Below are 12,870 nucleotides of genomic sequence, written 5' to 3'. Positions count from 1 at the left end.
ATATAATTTTTTTCTTCTTTAGGCTACTTCCTTCTTCAGGGGTCGCCACAGCAAACTAATTCACGCAAAGACTTGACAGTTATTTTTACACCAGATGCCCTTCCTGATGCAACCACAGAGCGACCACCGAGCAATCACAGCCCTCTGTGTGGAGCAGAAAGGTGCTATCTATGGCGTCCGGGGGCGCAGATGATGGGGGTTGAGGGCCTTGCACAAGGGCCCAGAGAGGTTGAATTGAATTGAAAAATTAGGGTGGAGGCAGATGTGAGTGCTTCACCTATCCACCTACATTTTGATGTTGTCAGTATCTGAAGTTGAATCGGCAATCTTCCAATCCCAGGCCCATCTTCTCTAACCTCTGAACCGCAACTCCCTCCACCTAGTATCTAGTATCATCACCATTTTGCTCAAAATCGATGCTGACTAATTTAATATGTTTTAAGACTTACACGCATTCATTTTTATATAGGCTGTTTTCATCCATCAGTGGTGATGATCACAGTCATGATCAATCCAACCATGCCTTCAGCACCAGTAAAACCATGCTCAGTTTGATTATAACACCACAGTAATAGTGTCATCTCTGGAGAGAAAAACATAAATCAACAAGCGGATAAGTCTAAAGACATTGAATAATGGAAGACCTGCTAAAATGGCAAAGGCAGGCATCTTACAAAGCTGTAGACCGTTCATTTGTTGCTTTACATTTTACATTACATGTTTATAAACCAGCCACTAGGGAGCACAAGCCAGTGTATCTCTTGTGCCTGTGCTAAGACTAGGTAAATGATGAGGGTTGTGTCAGTAAGGGCATTCTATGTAAAATGCTTTTTCCAAAACAAATATAGACAACAATATAACAGATCGGTCGAGGTCCAGGTTAACAACGACTGCCACTGTGCTGTTGACAAACAGGGTGACTGCAGAAATTGTGCTACTGTTAGTTGAAGACCACGTGGAGGGAAACGTGTGAGGAGACAGAGGAATGAGAGGAAGGTCAAAAATGTAGGACTGAGAGTGGCAACTCTAAATGTGAAGACAATGACAGGCAAAGGTAGAAAGTGGTCTGACATTATGCAGTGAAGAAAGATCGATGTTTTATGTCCTGATGCATGCTCAATAATCAGGTAGAAAAATCTAACAAGCTAAAGTCAGGTCATTTGGACAATTTATTTTTTGTCAGATAGAACTTCATTGAATCTTTGTGGAGTTAGAAAAAAAACATAGTATGACAGGGCACTGAGGGAGGAGGTGTGGTATTGCATGATGAAATCTGGAGTGGCAGAGAGGTATGTTAGACTGGTGCAGGACATGTATGAAGACAACAGGACAGTGGTGAGATGTGCTGTAGGAGTGACAGAGCTTCAAAGTGGAGGTGGGATTGCATCAAGGATCAGCTCTGAGCCCCTTCTTGTTTGTTCTGGTGATGGACTGACTAACAGATGAGGTCAGGCAGGAATCCCCTTGGACTATGATGTTTGCAGATGACATTGTGATCTGTGGTGAGAATAGGGAACAGGTGGAAGAGAACTTGGAGAGGTGGAGGTATGCACTTGAGAAAAGAGGAATGAAAGTCAGCTGTAGTAAGACAGAGTACATGTTTGTGAATGATAGGGAGAAAGGTGGAACAGTGAGGCTACAAGGAGCAAAGGTCATGTACTTTGGGTCTACTGTCCAGGAAAACAGTGAGTGTAGTAAAGAGGTGAAAACGAGAGTCCAGGCAGGATGGAACGAATGGAGAAATGTTTCAGGAGCTATTTGAGACAAAAGGGTACCAGCAAAGGTCAAAGGAAAAGTTTACAAGACAGTGGTGAGACCAGATATGTTGTATGGTCTGGAGACAGTAGTTAGGTTTGCATGCGCAAAATCTTTGATTGGATTGAAATGTATTCAGATAAAATAATCCAAATGTATTGTTTACATAAGCACAATCCATTAATGACGAGGGTTTGCATGCAGCAGGCTTTTATTCAGAAGTACTGACATGCGCAGAGTGGTACACTTTCTTTAAAAAAATCTACTTCTGTGATGAACACAAACAAACCTGAGCGCCCTGAGCTACAGGTAATACAGATAATTTTGAGCTCTTTCAAAGTTTCTAGTAGAAATGTTGTATCTCTCACCGACCAGTTTTGCTTCCACGACATATTAGCATCTAGCTAGGCAGAAATACGTAAGGTTGACAGTGGTTGCACATGCGCAATCACATCAGTTTTCCACAATCCGAATAAAATGATCAGATTAAGTGTTTACATGCACACCATTCAGATTATGAATCAGCATAAACCACCCCTCTCATTCGGATTACATATTAATTCAGATCAAGCTGAATCAACAAAGAATGAATGGGGCATTAACATGACACATTTTTATTCCGAATGGCCATTTAATCCAATTACTTATGTCTATGTAAACATAGCTAGTGACACTGACAAAATACCAGGAGAAAGACCTGGAATTGGCAGAAATGAAGATGTTGAGGTTCTTCTTAGGTTTGACAAGGATAGATAAGATTAGGAATCAGATCATCAGACGTACAGCACAGTTTGAACAACGGGGAGATAAAGTTAGAGAGGCCAGACTGAGTTGGGTCGGAAATGTCCAGAGGAGGGACAGCAGGGATATTGGTAGAAGGATGTTAGAAATGCAGCTACCAGAAGAAAGACAAAGAGGAAAACCAAACAGAAGATATATGTGGATGTGGTTAGAGAGGACACAGAGGATGCAGAGGACAGAGTGAGATTGAGGAGGATGACTCGCTGTGGCAACCCCTGAAGAAGCTAATGTGGAAAGAAGAAGATGAAAACATCTAACTTGAAACAAATAGAAATGATGTATAGGAGCTGGAACATGCTCCTTTAAAGACTGATTCCTATAAAAAAAATACACTGAGGATTTTTTAGGAAAGCTGCCATTAAAAAGCAGGATGACTTTTGCACTGTCTGCTTTTTGACCATGTAAGCATTTACAATTATAGTGCAGGTAGTTTAGGCAATGCAGTACAACAACATTGTAAGAAACCCTAGAATTTTTTTTTGTTTGTTTTTGCATCATGCAACTAAAATGCAAGCAAATGTACAATAATGTAGTCAACACTGCATTTGGTGTGAAGACAGTATGGGAATGATTACAAGCAAGACTGTTTCATGCCATAACAAACATTTGAAGAGAATGAATAATTATTCTGTCACTTTGAGATACATTTGCATGTTAGCCTCTTCAGCATAGGCGTCGCAACCATTATATGTGACAGGAACGTGTCCCGCCCACATTAAAAAAACATTTGTTTGGACCCCCCTCCACATTTATCAATGAAACATTAGTTCAATCAGCGCAGAGATGTGGATCGCTACATCTTAGCTTAGCATTAAGCTAAGTGGGTGATGCTGTGTGTTATGGTGCAATGAAGTTGAAATGTATTTAAAACAACACACCTTATTGTTCTCAAACTTCATGAGAAAAATCCTTTTGATGAGTTGTGTTGAACACAAGTAAAACAAAAAAGTCTAGTGGTGATGTTTTATATTTCTCTATAAACACAAATGGTGCCAACCTGACATTGTGTGTTAAAGTGCATTAAAGTTAAAATGTCTTTAAAACCCACAGCTGAATTACCCACAGCTGAATTTACACAAACTTGGTGAGAAACGCTTTAAATCGAAATAAATGTGCCCCCCCCACATTACAGATGCTTCTGACGCCCTTGCTCTCCAGTACTGCTAATGAATAACATTCAAATAGCTCGTTTTTAAATTTTGAGCAGACTCTTTTAACTATTTTCACTCTCCAAAATCTCCCTGTGAATTTGGATGGTACACATTACTTATGGGCTCAGCTTCGTTAGTGGGTGGCACCAAGAGCAGAGCTCAAAAAGCTGCATATGTAAATAATCAGTGAAGGTAAAAAAATAAAATAAAATGAAAAGTTTAACCAAAGTGTTCCCAACAAGCAAAGCATCAGTTAGAATCTTAAGTAGTACTGCATGGTGGGGAGTTGAGTAGATCTGTCGCCTCACAGCAGAAAAAAAAAATCTTCAATCTGAATCTCAGTTTACTGAGGTTATTCAGTATGGAGTTTACTAGTTATGAGCAGTTTCCTCCCACATTCATTGAACATGCTAAATGTTACATTTAGAGATTTTAAATGGACTCTAAGTTTTACATTGTCACTGTTTGGTTAGATTTACACAAATTAATAGTGGGAAAGAATAACCAACCGTTTTGGCAACTTAAGGTACAATAAAGACTTATACAGACTAATAGAAATGCAATGTTGTTATTCCCTGAATGAATGAATTTCTGATTTCAAATTCTGCTCCTTTTACAAAATGTTCTAGTAGTGCTTGCTCGAGTAGAGTCCTTGTCATATTAAAGCTGGCTGATGTATCTATCGTGTCCTTCATTTTGTGCACTAAGGATTAAATAAGTAGAGAAACCGAAAATGAGTGAGAGAATGATTGAGAATCATACGTGAATAATTTTGGGAAATGAAACAAGTCATACAGACCAAATCCAAGTTGTTGTTGTTTTTTTTCTTTAAGTGAAAAAAAGTAAACCCGTGTTTTGCCTAGATGCACTTAAAAGTGAAAAAAAAAAAAAAACTTTCTAGCACAAGATGAACACATTATATAGTGATGGAATAATAAAAGCAATGCCAACAGAATGTCAGTGGCTTTGTGGTGGTAGACATAGTTTCTCAGGACAAGACTGTAATTGTCACTGTAGACAGACTGATGCCCCTGCTCAGTTAAAAGAATAAAAAGACCCATTATGGAAATAAGATGGTGTAAAAGCACGATGCATTCAAGTCTTGATGAAGTGTCCCACTTTCACATTTTTTTCATATTTTTTTTACAAGCTACTGTTATTTTTCTTTTAGTTGCTCTTTGGTTAGGTCTTTACTGTTTGTTTGTTTGTTTGTTTGTTTGTTTGTTTGTTTGTTTATTTGATTTTTAGTTTTACATTTTCACTGTTTGTTTAGATTTACACAAATTAATAGATAGAAAGAATAACCAACCGTTTTGGCAACTTAAGGTACAATAAAGACTTATATAGACTAATAGAAATGCAATGCTGTTATTCCCTGAATGAATGAATTTCTGATTTGAAATTCTGCTCATTTTACAAAATGTTCTAGTAGTGCTTGCTGGAGTAGAGTCCTTGTCATATTAAAGCTGGCTGACCGATGTATCTTTTGTCTATTCCTGCTGCGTGGAGTTGTCACACTACATTTTAGAGTACTATATAATATATATATTTCAATTTTTTGTATTGTTTAGACAATAATATTCTTCTTCTTTCAGCTTTTCCCTCTTCAGGGGTCACCACAGAGAATCATCCTCCTCCATCTCACTCTGTCGTCACTCCATCTATCTCCACATCTTTTCTAACTGCATCCATATATCTCCCTTCCTCGTTGTCTTCTACCTGGCATCTGTATTTCTAACATCTTTCTACCAATATACCCACTGTCCCTCATGTCCAAACCATCTCAGTCTGGCCTCTCTAACTTTATCTCCCAGTTGTTCAACCTGTGCTGTACCGCTGATGATCTCATTCCCAATCTCATCCATCCTTGTCACTCCTAAGGAGAACCTCAACATCTTCATTTCTCAAGTTCTTTCTCCTGTCTTTTTATCAATGCCACTGTATCCAGACTATATAACTTAGCTGGTCTCACCACTGTCTTGTAAAATTTTCTTTTGACCTTTGCTGACAACCTTTTGTCGTAAATCAATGCTGAAACTTTTTCTCCATCCTTCCCATCCTGCCTGGACTCTCGTTATCACCTCTTTACCATACTCCCCATTTTTCTGGACAATGGACCACAATAACTTGAAGTTCTGCACCTTTTAGACAATAGTCTATTAAAACAAATAATGCATTAAAAAAACAGTTGTATTTATTCAATATAAAATATAGGTACAAGTACAGGTCTGCCACTTCTTATGGTATGGGCCTGATTTTAATGTTTCCTACCCACTGCTATATTGTAACATTTGAATCACTCTAAAATCAAACATTTCCGTTTAAGCATTTTTGTCTTGATTTTTGAAGCTTAAATATACATTTGCACTTAAAAAAATATATTAAAGTTTAATTGATTGTATAAATGGAGAACAACTTTCAATTTTCTTCTTTAAAATAGCAGAACACCTACACACTTCCACACGCACTCTCCATTCATAACCTATTTCTTGAGTTTCTTAGTTTATGGCTTTATTTGCTCCTTCAGTTGGTAAATAAATGTTTTTGGAAATAATTATCTTGATCATGTAGATGTTTTTCTCCATCAGTTTTTTTTTATGTTTTTCCAATGAAACTTACAAAAGGCATATACCACAATTCTAATAAGGTTAAGTCAGGTCTTCTGGATGGATTCTTCTTTGCTGAAATGTTTTGTCATCATCCAAAAGACTTCTTCAGTCTGTGGAACCAGTCTGAGGAAGAAGACATTTGGAGAAAAAGACATAACTTTTCAACAAAGAAGAATCCACCCAGAAGACTTGACTCAACCTTGTTAGATTTATCTACCTGGATTATTGAGCATGCATCAGGACATACAGTACATCATGATACGTATTTTCAATAACTGGATGGTGCCTCTTAATGAAAACGTTGCTAACTTAATACAACACAAACTATGGGCTCATTGTGTAGTGTCAGGATTCTGACTATTTGTTGGTGAAGTTGATTGCAAAGATTTTAGTCTTTGCATTATTCTGTGAAACTTTGACTTATTTTGATAACTTATTGACTAGAATTTCAACAGCAAAAAAGTCCTAGATTCCTTAATCGTTAAAATATGTACATTGTAAATAAGGATGTACTTGTATAGGATTAAAAGACTTAAAAGGAATGCACGTTTAATCATTTAAAATTTTTATGATAACTACCTGTAATTGTTGCTGCATAACGCAGCATGAATACCTTTATATTGTATAGAGATTTTATTTATGCATGTCAATTTAGATAACTCTAATGGTTCAAACATCTTGTGTAACATTACTAATAAATAAACAAATGAATACATAAATAAAGTCACTTGTTACTACATATACTCCTGCATGTTTTGTGTATATAGTGAGGTGTTAGCACAATTCAAGCAAATCAAAAGTGGAATCTTGAAGTACTTTTAGTACTTTATGTATATCTCAGTCCCATTGATGGTGACAGTTTTATTTATTTATTTATTCCCATTTTATAGCCACACAGAGAATACACATTGGGCATTTTTCAGTGCAGTTCACTTTCAGAGCCACAGCATTTCCCTTTATTGTAAAACTGCCCAGTAGAAGAAAACCAGGATCAGTAAAGAAGCCAAAACAGTGAATCCACATGAAGCACTGCCCTGATTATAAAACATCAAGAAGCGGGGTCATGAGCCCTCTTTTAGCCCGTGCAGTAGTTTGAAAGAAGACAACAGATGAGTACACTGATCCAGGGTGGATTCTGAGGTGGGTAAAGAGGGGTAGAGATAAGATGAGAGGGCTGCAAGGAAGAGTGGGGGAGGGAGACGGCATCCATGTACAAACAAATACCTCTTTAGAATTCTGCACAGCACTCTGCTGCAGCGTGTTTGGTTTCCAGGCAGCACTGCATTATTAATACACCCGTGCCCCCAGTCCTCCCACCCCAGAATTACAGATTGAAAGGTGGGGACAGAGAAGAAGGAAGAGAACAATTTTAGAGTGGGAAGGTGCTGAGGGTTTAAAAAACGCAGAGCAAAGTTTCACCTGAAGGTTAGCAATTAGGACATCCTTTCTGCAGCACAGCTTGATATTAAAATGAAGAAAGTTTCGTAACATTTTATAATCACATAAACTATAACATTCATCTCCAATTTGCAAGGATTTTTAAAATACAAAAATCATGATTCTTAATGTATTAAGTCCCCGTGCAAACCAACAGCGAATAATGACAAACTAGTTTCCAATAGATGCAACCAAGAGAGATCCACCGTAACTAAAATGTTAAAAGAAGGTCAGTTAACTTTAACCCTACACAACATGGGATTAAACAATAGCTTTTTCCTTCAAGAACCAAACCAGAGTAATGGGTCTTTTCAGTTCTGCACATGAGCAATATCATTCTTGTGGTCACTACAAGCTTGAAGACATGTCTACAGAAACTTAAGATTTTTTGTTTCCATTATAAATATAATTGAACTTGAACGCCACTGGCCTTTTGTCTATGTTTTCAGCCTATGTGTGAAGTCACACATGCATGTCATGTAAAATTGCACTCGGAATAAAAGATATTGGTAAAGCGCAGCATAATTTCATGTTCATTTTTTAAGAAGTGTATTAATTTCATTAAAAACAAAATAACTATATACAATAGAAAACAAAAAAAAAATGTATACAATCAAAAATCAAATGAAAGATAGCAGAAGAAGAATAAATCATTTATAATATTTCTCCCAACAAAACAATAACTTCTGCCAGTCACTAGACAATTGTGAGGTATTATTCATGTTGATTTCTGTGATTGTTCTGATTACTGCTTACAAGTGATCAAAGACCACACCTACTAGAAGGTTAACCAAAAATTGATATTGTCCATTTGATCTCATATGACCATGCCGTCAGGTGCATCAGTGTAGCTATTAGGACACACCCATAATGGCAAAGGCTTGCCTTGTTGCTTCTAAAGCTTATTTTGTGGTTTAAATGGCTCAGTCTTTAAAAATCCATATGTAAAACAACATTTTGACACTGGAATCTCAGCAGTGTTGGGAAAAAGTATTTTTACAGGCTTCTCTCTAGATTTCCATTCTGAAATCCCTGAAGCTGATGGTATCTGACTTTATAAAACAGGTGACTGTTTAAAGTTCTGGATAAAGATGAAGTTTTCTCTATGATGAACAGTCTCTCTCCCTGTCTCACATGCTTTGTCTCTAAGTCTAATTAACAAACCCAGACATATCTGAAATACCAGGAACCTGGCAGGTACTGAACAAGGGAAGAAAGCTTATAGGAGTGAAAGAGAGAGACGCAAGCGAAAGAGAGACGAAGAGATAACATTTCCAATTTCCCCAGTCACTGACATCATAAGGAACACATTGTGTCTCCTCACAGATTGGCATCAAGTCTCCCTTGATGCTGCAGCCGCCACTGGTAAAATGTTATGCGTTAACCTTTGGCAACCAAAATGTGCATGTGTTTTTGAAGCTGGAACATTTCCCTTAGCACTTTTAGCTCAAATTTTACTGGGGACTTCATTTTTTACCCAAGATATAAGTGCTGAATTGAATGTATTCTTGTAGAATAAAAGCCATGTCCCTCTTATGACCTCTTGTCTGTAAATCAAATGGTGAACAAAGCACCAGGTGAAGGTCATTTTTGTATACAATGCTTACAAAAATAGAAATAATCGTACTTCTCTATTTGACATTTTCCTTCTTTGTTAGTATTTTTGTTTGTTTTTGACAAGGGGTGGTTGGGATGCAATGCGCCATTTCACTATTGTCTTGTTTTTTTTTTTTTTTTTTAAAGAAAACAATGAATAGCAGGATTATGAATGTTGAATGTCTTATATTTAAGAAACACCAGTTTTTGAATCAAACTTAAATACAAATCAAGTGTCATTTCCACTGCAGGAAAGATACTGCAGGAACTCTGTATAACCCGGTCCATTTCCCTTCAGTACAAGCTGCAAACAATCAATCCAGTAGACTTGTCAGCAACTGACCAATAGCTATTGCAGTATGGCCAGAAGTGAAACGCCCCTTACCTGCAGGAACTGCACCTTCTTTTCCTTCAACATTGTTTGGTTTTGCGTAACCAATGTCTTATGGTCATTGGGTTTTCATGAAGTCATCAGGAAAAAATGGTTAAATGTTTTCATTGGGGAACATGCAATTCAGACATGCATTACCCTGAGCGTTTAGAGGTTGGAATATAGTTTATTCCATTTCCAAAATGTAAACTTAGTCAAGAAATTTTTAAAAGATGGATAAAGGCTTGGTGGCCAATCGCAGCTGAATACAACAGTGATAAACTAAACGACCACATGTTCATCTATATGAAGGTAACTGCAAGTAAATCTTCCATTCTTTGCAATAATTACATTTTATGCTTAATTTTTAAATTAAAGGTTGATGCTTAAAGCTTGTTGACCTTTTAGTGTTTTGTATGTACATATATGTGGCAATTTCTGGCTGCATAAATTTAGTCTTTGTTATGATAAGTTAACACTAAACCGATTTTGCACAAACATTTAATAGATTGTGTAATACACAACTTACACTCTTAGTACATACTGAATTTCACTGTAAATCTTGCCAGGTGGCATGAAAACATCTACTGCAGTAACAATTTTAAGTTATTAGTATCTTTGACATGTTTTTTGCCTGTCTTATTTGCCTTAATGTTGGCTGATAAGGCAAAAATACCTGACCAAATACGAAGTACTTCAGGTGATGCCATGATCTCCTCTACCTGCACAATTACAGCCATCTTGTTTATTTGTTTGCCAGAGGATTACATTTCTGGGCAAATCAATCTTATCATTCGCATCATGTTAATTGCATTACAGTTGCTATATAAAATTCCCACATAAAAGAAATGTACCTGAATTTGTTTAGAGTTCAAGTGTGTTAAGCCCCCTTAAGGCCATGATATCACTATAGGAAAGTAAAACACTGACTGTAGAACTTGCATGCACGGTTTCTATCAGTATCTTTCTTTATTGTTAGCCTTTAAAGGGAATTCTGGGAGAGTTGAAACCTCATGTGACCCTGAACAGGACAAAGTGGGTACAAAAAAGAGTGTGATGTGATTTTAAAGTGTCCCTGACAGGTCTTCAAATGAGCTATCTGGGACACTGTTGTTGTAAAATAATGTTTCAATCGTCAACTTTTTTGTTGCCATTATTCAATAGTGTTTTTCATTTGTGGTGTTGACTTTTTGTTCTGAAAATTTGTATTAGGAAAAAGATATGAGGCAAACCAGTGAGGTTTACATCTTATTTTATTACCTATAGCAAAAAAAAAAAAAAAAAAAAAAAAAAAATTGGCCAACTAAATTTAATCATGTCTTTATTTATTGCAAGGTACAAGCTCCATTTCATATTGTGTTTACTTGTTGTTGTTTTTGTTTTTTTTTCAAAAACAGGATACTTAAAAAAAAAATCAGTGCATTATCAGAGCACAAATTTAAGCAGATGTAAATTTAACAAAAGCATTTCTTGACGTTTTTTAAATTTTAGAATAATTGTGAATGTGTTAGATTAATGGCATGAAATAGATGTAAAAGTACATGAAGAATATTTCATCCACTAAGACAAGCTGTTACTCTATTTCACTTGAGGGTAAAATTAATAGGTATACTCTTGTACCTTAAGAGCTCTTTTTGTATATAAATTAACATTGTCTTAATTTGGCTTAGCAGGAGCAACAGAGAGGACACAAAAGGTGAATCTGCAGCCAATTTGTTATAGTGGCCTGGAATGGTCCCATATTTTAGAATTCAGATGATTAATTCAGAGACCATGCCTGAATACATGTCAGGAACTGCAGCCCTTGGCAACAGTAAAAACATGGGATGGTATTTTCATTTTGAACATGAACATAGCTCAGGATTTGTTCTGTGACATTTCTTTAATCCTTTGGCGTTTGTGTGTATGTACGTGCACGAGTGTGCGTGTGTGTCGATGTGTATGCACCAATGTTCTGTACATGAAACAGTTTTCAAATAACTAATGGAAACGAGCTACACAACTCTGCAATGCAGCGCTGCACATCAGCTGATAATTAGAAAAACTTTCCTTAACATTTTAGCTACACTGCAAGAGATTTAGTCAAAATACAGCAGAACTCCATTTTGTTAGTTTTTTTCTCCAGTGGCTACCTGTAAGATTCAGAATAGACTCAAGGTTCCTTCTCCTTACATACTAAGTTCCCAATAACCACACTCCAGCATACCTTAGGAACCCTGTAGTTTTATATCATCTCAAAAGAGCATTTTGCTCTTAGATGGCAGATAAAGTATTATTAATTAGTAACGTATTGAAGCTGTCAGGCTCCTAGTATGAATACTAGAATGAGAGGCATAAAGACTAGCCTCCCTTCTTGAAAATGGTATAGTTACTTATTGGGGGACCCAACACATTTAGTTAAAGTGTGTCTAAGGCTCCTGGGATGTCCCACAGTGTACTAATCACCACCCTTCACTCTGGTACCATTTACGTTGCATGCAAGAATGTGAAACTACTGTACTTTTGCCACTTTATTTCTTTATTTTTTGTTTACTTTTTACACCACAAGTCTCTACAGTCCAGCATTTGTATCACTGGTTTGTGTCATTTTTCCTGTCCATCCTGACTCAGACAGATGACAGAAGACATATAATCATCATTACAATGGCTGGTTCAGCTAAAGGTCTTTTCCTGTTATATAGAGTTGTCCTCTCTATTACCTCTGAGAGTTAATGGAGGAAATTTGAAAGCAGAGCAGTATGCATAGAACATTTGTATTGATAAATACATAGTGGAAGAGAAAGTAACAGAAAAATATTTCATTCCAAACTGCACTGTTAAACTGAAATACGTTTTAGGATTGATATGTTTTTGTTGCTGTCATTTTGTTTGTTTAATACGTTTTTAATCTTGGCTTTACTTCTGTTGAGTTAACACTTGCAGCACATTTCTTGAGAAGTATCTTATGAGCAGCTTTATTAAACAAAGATATTCCCATGAAAACTTGAAGGAATGAAAAAAAAAGTGATAATTTGTTTTTGAACTATAAACTTTGGTGGCAAAACATTAAAAAAAAATGATTCAACAAGTTACTATTATTATTATGTTTTCTCAGTGTTACGATCCAAGCAGAAACTTAGACCACTAAGCTAATTTACAAGCAGACTGACAC

Source organism: Nematolebias whitei, chromosome 10 (genome assembly GCF_014905685.2).
Source record: "Nematolebias whitei isolate Nwh7 chromosome 10, NemWhi1, whole genome shotgun sequence".
Classification (NCBI taxonomy): Eukaryota; Metazoa; Chordata; class Actinopteri; order Cyprinodontiformes; family Rivulidae; genus Nematolebias; species Nematolebias whitei.
This window is presented reverse-complemented; position numbering follows the sequence as displayed.